This window comes from Hibiscus syriacus, unplaced genomic scaffold (assembly GCF_006381635.1).
Source record: "Hibiscus syriacus cultivar Baekdansim isolate YM2019G1 unplaced genomic scaffold, ASM638163v2 tig00112863_pilon, whole genome shotgun sequence".
In the NCBI taxonomy this organism is placed as follows: domain Eukaryota; kingdom Viridiplantae; phylum Streptophyta; class Magnoliopsida; order Malvales; family Malvaceae; genus Hibiscus; species Hibiscus syriacus.
In genome coordinates, this window is record NW_024063413.1 from 129,915 (window position 1) to 138,245 (window position 8,331).

General features: G+C 36.5%; 1 pseudogene; it reads right to left on the minus strand.

Annotated features, from left to right (window-relative positions):
* Positions 1 to 983: 983 nt before the first annotated feature.
* Positions 984 to 2,169, minus strand: LOC120184234 (annotated as a pseudogene).
* Positions 2,170 to 8,331: the final 6,162 nt, after the last annotated feature.

Here is an 8,331-nt window from a genome sequence, read left to right on the forward strand (position 1 = left end):
AAATACGTAACTTTACAAGGACCCACGTCCTAGTTATACCAATTTTTTAACACGTAAACACTTTGTTGAATGTTTACGTCGTATGGCCATTTTGAACTCATTTAAATAGGCTAAATCTACGAGATAATGTGTGGGAATTATTTATTTCACGAGATAACGTTCTCCCAAGATTAATTGCTAAAGTAGGGCGAATTACACAGTGTTGGCCGTAGGTCGCCATACCTTCCGGGCGACCTACGACGTGGCAGCTTCAAACATCCCATGCACAACCCAACCCATAGGTCGCCATGCACTCTGGGCGACCAAGGAGGTCGCCATGCACGCCCGGCGACCTTGTCTCCTTGCATGGCCATGTGATATTTCTGCACGTCCCGCTCTATGGATGCAACGCATGCATGAGGGAGCAAAGGGTTAAAGCTTGGTCGTCGGGCAGGAATCTCCCAGCTATGACATGCAGGGCGTGCAGAGGGTTAAAAGCTTGGCCGCCGGGCGTGCATGGCGACCTCCTTGGTCGCCCGGAGTGCATGGCGACCTATGGGTTGGGTTGTGCATGTCCCATGCACACGATCATTCTCTCGTCAGAAGCTGCCACGTCGTAGGTCGCCCGAAAGGCATGGCGACCTACGACCAACACTGTGCAATTCGCCCTACTTCAGCAATTAATCTTGGGAGAACGTTATCTCGTGAAATAAATAATTCCGACACATTATCTCGTAGATTTAGCCATTTAAATAGTTCAATGGTATATTTGTCATAATTTTAAAAATGGTGGTCATTTTGCAACATGACCTATAGTGTGATCATTTATGTAGTTTACCCTATTTTTAATAGAATAACAGCCGATACTAACTATTTCTTATAATTTTAAATCTCTACTTTCGAACTTTATAACAATGGAAATCCCATCGTCGTCGTCGTCGGCACTTCCAAATACAAACCCAACTTCGTGTGTAGACACGAGAATGCAAAGCAAACAAGCGATATTCGACCGACAAAATTTTTATAAACTATGTAATTAACGAACACCAAACCAAATCCATGAATGTTTAACAAGCACCTCAAGTAGATCCAATTCCCTCGCCATTGTTCTTCTCTTCAGAAGATTAATCTGCAAATGACAAGACAAGGAGAAGGAATTTGCATGTGTTTGCCATGTTGAAAACGAGATTGACTCGGTAGATTCCTCCCCCCCCCCCCCCGCAGATTGAACGGCTCAGAAATCTCCTTAAGCACTTTTTTTACTTTTAATATATCATCGAGTTGACTCGTTTTTCTTGTTTGGTAATTCTAGCTACTGCTTGGACCCCTGGGAATCATCCTTATCGACAACGTGCCGCCCAATCTGGTGGTAAAACTGGGTAAAAGCTTGGGGATTCGAAATTCCGAAATGCTGATCCTGTGAAAGCCCAAGCTCCAAACCTGGAACCTGCTGGTTACTACCATTCAACAGCGACGAAAAACTCACAAAACCCAGATTCATGCTCGGGAATTCAAGCCCTTGGAACCCGTAGTTATGGACATTGGCGCTTTCACTTCCGAAATTTGAAGTGGATTGCTCCGAGCCTTGAACGAACCCTGAACCAATTCCGTTCCCGGAACACCATGCCCCGCCTGGGCTTTGAGATCTCCCTAAATTCCCACTCACCATTGCCCAATTTTTGACATGCAAACCAGCAGAAACAGATTTCCCCTGCCCAGCAACAGAGGCACTGGCAGCCGTCAGAGCGGAAGCGGGGATAGTCCCGGTTCCGGTAGCGGCAATTATGGACGGCTCCGATTGCTGCAACAACCACTGAATCGTCTCGCCGTCGGACTTATGACCAATTCTCTGGTCAACTGAAAAATCCTGGCTGCACATAGAGCCGGCATCCTTATCCTTCTCCCTCGTCCGTCTACCTTCTTGTGCCTGTCCTTGTTCGAGCTTCGCTTGGGTGCTAATGGCTGCTTCTTGTTGTCACCATCTTTCATGGCTTGGAAGTGCTTGGTTTCAGCCGTGGGCACCTCTTGTGGAGGATGATTTGAGCCCTTGGTTTCCATGTAAAACCTCGAATTAGTTGGGGGGCGGGGTGTTCCTCTTTGATTGGCGAAGGTGAACCCTGTTTGTTTGTTTTTCTCTTCTTCTTCCCTCTTCCAAATTTTCAAAGCCTTTTTGCTTTGCTTTATTGTCCATTATTGGAACCATGGTGTTTTCAATTTAAAGTGACCAACTCAATGATTTTATGTATACTTTTTTCTCTTGCTCACTAAGAAAAATAATAGTATAGTATTAACTTTTAAGATAATTATTTTGGATAAATGATTTTTTTTCGAGGTATCTACAATTTTTGGAGTTTATATTACAGAGACAGTTTTGTAGTATGTTAGAAGAGAATTTTGGGATACATACGATATCATGTATTTGTACTCTTCGTATTCTCTACGTTTATAATTTATTGTTGTTCATCCGCTAGTAAAAGTAGGCAAGGTCGAATCACATTTAATCATGTTTCTTGTGCATTTCTTATTTGTCGCTTTGGTTATTTTTTCACCCCAAATTTCTAACAGATCGAATGAAATCTCTTTAACATAAATTGAATCGAATTCGTACAAAATGATATACTCTTAATGTCGTATAAGATCAATCGAAAACTTTACTCAATCCATTTCATTATCTATCCCCAACATAAGCGAATGCACTTGACCTCCAAGAGCTAAATACATATCCATTGTTTCAGATAAATTCACATACTCATTGTATTGAAAATATTTTTTTAAAAAAAATTAGACATGTAATCCTGCATTTCTAAATTTTCAGATCTACCGCGATCCCTAAATAGACTAACCAACATGAGAATAAAAATTAGGTGACCCTTATTCCCATATGTAATGGGGCAAGGGGACGTAGGATAGTAGGCTGCCTCCAACGTCAGGTTGAGAGCAGCTTCCGTGAGAGACCTCTGAATTATGAATTGTCCCCCGTAAAACTCGATCACACGACCACTAACCAGCATGAGAATGAAGCAACTAAACCATAGGAGGAGGAAACTGCAGGAAAGGATAAGAACGAGGATGAGTGCCCACATATTTACGTGGTGATGTTGAACCAATCATGGAAACTACAGTGAGGTGTCTAGTAAATTTGTTGAAGTCTTATCATTAGGAATTTATGGCAATCACGCGTCTTTTGTGCCTAAAATTGATGATCATCCCCCTCTGTAGCAGAGGACAAGATTGTGCTCTTGTCTCGATAAATGCAGCAACGGGCCGGTTGCTATCCATGAATTGAAACCAGTTTACATTCAACGCTATCCATCATGCAAAACTCCATCATCAGCACTCTCCTTTTGTTTTCACGCTTCTTCATAATCTTAACCTAATAATGGAGACATGATGTGTGTTCACATGTTTGATTAAAATTTAGAGTTAATTGTGTATTCTTCGTTCTTAAACTATGACCTTCATCGCCATTAAACTTTAGAATATTCTAATTTCATCTTTGAATTGGTCTCCAAACTTTTGAATCTTTCAATTTCATCGCTAAATTCTTCCAAATATATAATTGGTTTCAACCGTAATTTAACATAAAATTTATTTTTTAAAACATATAATAATATAATTTGGCGTAACGATTTTATTAACGGGGATGTGATTAATATATACATATGGTTTGGGATAAAAGTGAAATATTCAAAAAGTTTGAGGATCAATTTAGAATGAAAGTCATAGTTTTGGGATGAAATTGAAATGTTCAAAAATTTGGGGACTGATTTAGAATGAAAGCCATTGTTTAAGGATGAAATTAGAATGTTTAAAAGTTTAAAAACAAATTTAGAACGAGGACCATAATTTGAGGATATGCGATGCAATTAACTCTAAAATTTATTAAAAGCTTTTATGTTTTACTTAAAAAAATTATTTTTATCTCTTAAAAATATTTTAATCCATGTATAATATTTAAAATTTTATTTTAATTTTACTCGTACAGTGATGTTCTTTTCGGATGAATAAAATTCAAATTAAAAAATATTTTAATTTCAATATTATAGAAATAGATATTTTTGGTATAAAATACTAAAGTTATTATTAAATTGACTTAAATATTTTAATTTAATTATTCTTCACATCTTTCTCAGTTTTCAAATTGAACAAATTAATTTCCTTTAAGATATATTATGATTTCAATGTTACATTCACTTTTAAAATATGCATTAAATATAAATATAAAAAAATTAACTGACCCTTATTCTCATATGTAATGGGGTAAGGGGGAGGTAGGATAATAGGCTGCCTCCAACGCCAGGTTAAGAGCAATTTTCGTGGAAGACCTCCGAATTATGAAATGCCCTCCGTGGACTCGATCACACGACCTCAAAGTTAAGAACCTTGTGCTCTACCAACTGAGTTGGATGATCATTCGCATTAAATATAAATATGAACTAAAATATTTCTTTTGGTAATAAAAGATTAAAATAAACTTCTAATAAATTTTACTTCCTCTGTCCTATAAAAAGATGTCCATTATTAATGTTTTTTTGTCAATTTTTTAAACTTTGACTAATTATTTTTTTAAAATTTATCCTTAATAAAATAATTTTAAAAATCATTAATCAAATATTTTTAAATATATATTTTATAAAATTTAGTTATTTAAAATATTTAAAATACTTAAAAATATCATTTTTTTCCATAACTTTTTTCACACATCAACCATCAATCCCGCAAAGCCTTTAACGTGCATTGATTTTCTCCATATGAAAACGCCATAGGTTTTCATACTATTTAGGGTCATTGATTTCAGATTGGACGAAATGATTTTTTTTATTAATTTGGGATAAGCACAAGGTAATATATGTTTAAGGACAATTCTCAATAATTTTAATATTGAACGCTCGTATCCATGATATTCCTGATGCTCGAACCCGGAACTTCAAGAAATAATAACAATTCATTTATCACCGAAGTCGGTTGGTTCGTGCGCCAAAATGAAATCAAGTTGTTCTCGATGAAGTATACCTTCTTTCTTTGTGTGAAGAAAAGTTGTCGATTTAAGCATATCACAAGGTTGATCTCGGCGGTTGTTGGGTCACAAATTTGTCCTCAAATTTCATGTCTTTGGTTTACATAGTCAATATTTGTGTGCTTTAACCACCAATTTGTCTGCCCTTTTTTCTCCTTAATCTTTTTCACATTGACTATGTCCTGGGATTTTGTAACATCTTGGTGTATGGGATTCTGGGTCCTATTCATTTTAAGGTTGTAAACCAATTTGAGTCTATTTCTTTGTCAAACCTACCTTCTCAAAATGGATGGTGTCAGAATCTTGTGATCTAAAATTTGTTTGATCTAATTTGAAAATTTTATCGTATAATTTATTTTAGTGATTCAATTTAACTCTAAATGTTCTTGTTATGAATCATTTCGGGTTTAGATTATCTGAAATTTCCAATTGAATCATTTTAGATCATTTGTTCAAATCATTTTCGGATTTAGGTCGGATAGATTCGAGATCTTAACCTTTTATTGATCAAAATAGAGTACGAAGGGAGTTTAGGGGATGGGACAAACGTATTTAGGCAGTTAACTGAGGAGAAGCAAAGGGACAATATATCACATTCCAGCAAATCAAGTAATTTGGAAATCAATCAGCTCCACAGTGTAGGTGTACCATGAAAGCTCTCGGTCGTGGGAAAATTCCCATTTGTTTTGCCTGTGATACTTGAGTAAGAGCAGGCTTTTTGGCCACTCAAGGAAATTCCCTGAAGCTAGCAAACGAGGCATGTGATGGCTGGTTCTAAGGAAGATGCAATTTGCACAAAATTACAAAAGCTACCCATTACTTTTTGATATGATGTTTCTTGTCAGTCGGCTCGTGACCCCATGGTGCCTTTCTTTATCATTGTAAAGCAAACTATATGTATATACATATACATATACATATATTCATTTATGGCTACAAAACCAGACAATTATCTGTACCAGAATTGAACTTTCCCACATGCCCTGATTCTTGAGCATCCTTGTTGATAACTGGCTGCCCTCTAGTGTTGGATATGAGCTCTCTAGGTTTACATGTGTAGATGAATCGATCTTAAACAAAGAAGGTTGTGTTTGTGTTCTTTTTTTATTTTAAAATTATTCATGTTCGGTTTTTTAAACGTTCGTAAACATGTTCGTTTATATATTTGTTAAGATGTCCATTTAACATTCACCAACATGTTCGGGAGAGTTTAACATAATTTCCAAGGTGGTTCATATAGAAATAATTATGAGGAGAGATATATATTAATAACATAATTTTTTCGTATATGATGAATATAAAAAAACTGTAAGACGGACATCATCAATCAATTAAATGACTAACGTAATAAAATTTAGATTTCAATATAGTCCGTGAACTCCACTAGAGTCCACCACCGTGGCCGAACCAGTGCCAAGGCACATGGGTTTGAGACCCCTCGGCAACCAATCACTCGCGTTTTACCCTTTTAATTTCAAGTTAAAGAAAATGAAAAAATTATAAGCTAGTCCTTAAGCTCCTTAAACTTCACATTTTGAACTCTTTGGCTCCCTTCATCACTAGGCTTAATTTTAAAATAAATGTCCAAACTATACCGTTTTGGATGGCCTGGGTGTCACGAATTTGTGGGTTTTAGTTTATTGGAGACACAGTCTTGGGTCGTGATTTTGCAGTTTCCTTCGTCGGAGACGTAATGTTTATGGTAGGATTTGGCTTGTGTAGGGTGGAGGTTCTGGTGTAGGACTGATCGACGTCAAATGACGATGGTTGGTGTGTGTTTAGGGTTTGAAATTGAAGTTTCAAGGTTTTTTTTTTTTAAAGTTTTTCAAAAAAAAATTGAGTTTTTTTAAATATATTTTTTATTTTAAATAAAAAATTTCAAATTATCATAACATGACACGTGTCACTTAATGGTGGAATTTTATGATCGTTACGGCTAGATACCTAAAGTGGTAACGTTTGTAACGTTAGGCACCTGGATGATTAAAAAAAAGTTTGGCCACTTATTTGAGAAAAGTGGTATAGTTTAGGAACTTATATAATCCCCTCACCAATTTAAAATGTAAAAAATAAAATAAAAGAAAATGAGTAAACGATATTATAAACGAGTTGATAAGTGAACTTTGAACATTTTCGTGAATATAAACAAATCAAAAACATCTTTATTTATATTTACTCATTTATTAGATAAATATATTTTTATATTTATTTATTTAACTTAATAAATTAACATAAACTGAGTGATTCACGAATATTTCATCGTACTCTATCTTCATTTACACCCCTCTCTAAGCTTCTTTTGTTAGGTCTAGCCCGTATGGTTGTGGGCTCTTTGGTCCTCTACGCCGATGGCAACAAAAACCCAAAGGCGGCATGGTTTTTCCAATGTTTGTGCACAATCATGATCAGTAGATGGATGGCACAGAAAACCTCCTTCGCATCAATGTAGATAGGAATCAAGTGATCGATTTTCATAAAGATGGCAAGCAGAATCTTGTCAAAAAGAAACAATAAATACCATTAAATGAAGAACTGCAAATTAAACTTTTTCCTCAAGAAATCGATAACCATTCAAGTAAAGAAGCTTTTTCTGCAACCAACACCAACCTCGTGCATTTCGGTTTCATTCATTTCGTCCTTTCCCTTCCCTTTTTGAGCGTTACTCACATTTGCTGACCACCTTTTCTTCATTCTTTTGTGCTTTTCATGCACTATAACGGCCTCCTCGTTGCGTTATTTTTCTGTCAACATGGGGAAGATGAAGATGAAGCTTCACGCTCATCTACTCGTTCTTCTCGTCGTCTTCATTAATCTTTCGTCGTGTCGGGAAGTCCCTGCGGTTTTCATCTTCGGGGACTCGGTTTTCGAAGCCGGGAACAATCGTCTCAACAAAAACTGCAGCGTGCAGGCGGATTTCCCACCTTATGGCTCCGCATTTTCCCACCATGTTCCCACTGGCGGATTCACTAATGGCAGAACGGTTGCTGATTTCATTTGTGAGCTAACTCCCTACTTAATTCAGTTGATTTTCCTCTATCCTTTGTTTAATTATTTTGATTGATTGAAAATGAATTGCATGCATGCAGCACAATCATCGGCATCGGGATGCAACAACCGTTTTGGAGGCTCAGATGGCGTTGATGGCAGTAGGAAAGCTTATCCGTCAAACGGAATCAACTTTGCTATCGCGGGAGCGGTGTTCAGCCGGGAACCAATAAAGACTTGGTTTGTTACTATATTCTTCATTCTTATTTAGGCTTATATATCTTATTTATAAAATAAATGTCCTAAATTATAGCGTTTTTCATGAATAAATTCAAAACTATAGGCTTAAT